This window comes from Morone saxatilis, unplaced genomic scaffold, assembly GCF_004916995.1.
Source record: "Morone saxatilis isolate NCDOM2014 unplaced genomic scaffold, NCSU_SB_2.0 Contig22, whole genome shotgun sequence".
Lineage (NCBI taxonomy): Eukaryota > Metazoa > Chordata > Actinopteri > Moronidae > Morone > Morone saxatilis.
This window is the reverse complement of record NW_023339785.1, coordinates 3,718,505-3,719,306: the sequence shown is the minus strand read 5'-3', so window position 1 is coordinate 3,719,306 and position 802 is coordinate 3,718,505.

The window sequence follows — 802 nt, the reverse complement described above, 5'->3', positions numbered from 1 at the left end:
CCCCTCCCCCATCCTCTGTGCCTCTCCTCATCGCTTCCCAATATATTTCTCCATCTGCAAAGGCAAACGAAACCAAACGAGGTCTGCTGTGTTCCTGGTGCCAAATTCATTTCTAATGTGGATGGGGCTCACAGTGGGATTATGTCATGATTGCCCAAAACAATCAAACTCAGGCCATGTGAATGCAGACTGAAGTGGTGCTGCACTGAACATTCTCATCATCATAACCTTGAAAGACCTTCACTGGCAGAGAGAAGAGAGTCAAGAGGGCCCCTGAGTCATAGCTGTGCAGATAGCGCCCTCTGTTGATCCTACTGGGAAAAAATAGCATCAAAGCATATGGGGACGTCTGTGCACACAAAGGCTAAAGGCATGAAAGATTCATAACAATCACATTATACGTTCTTTTATTGACCCGGGGGACACAGACCTATCTATGTTTTGACTTCTGCTATGATATATTTTCTTGTTCAAGTAATTTCTAGCAGGAAAGCAATCCTGCTAGTCTCCATTGTATCTATCTATCTATCTATCTATCTATCTATCTAGACCTGTGTTCATCCCAGATCTCGGATATATTAAATCCATGTACCAGAACCACCATGAAGGCGCATTATTGTTGATGGATGTAGTTTAAATTGAACTGATCTCAAGTGAAACAAAGTGACACATAAAATACAGATATACACGTTAAGTTATATTGAATAGGACAGAAAGAAACGTACTAACTAATTATAACAATATAATATCCAGACTGAAATCAAAACTTGACAGTCTGCACTGGATAGATAGATAGATAGAT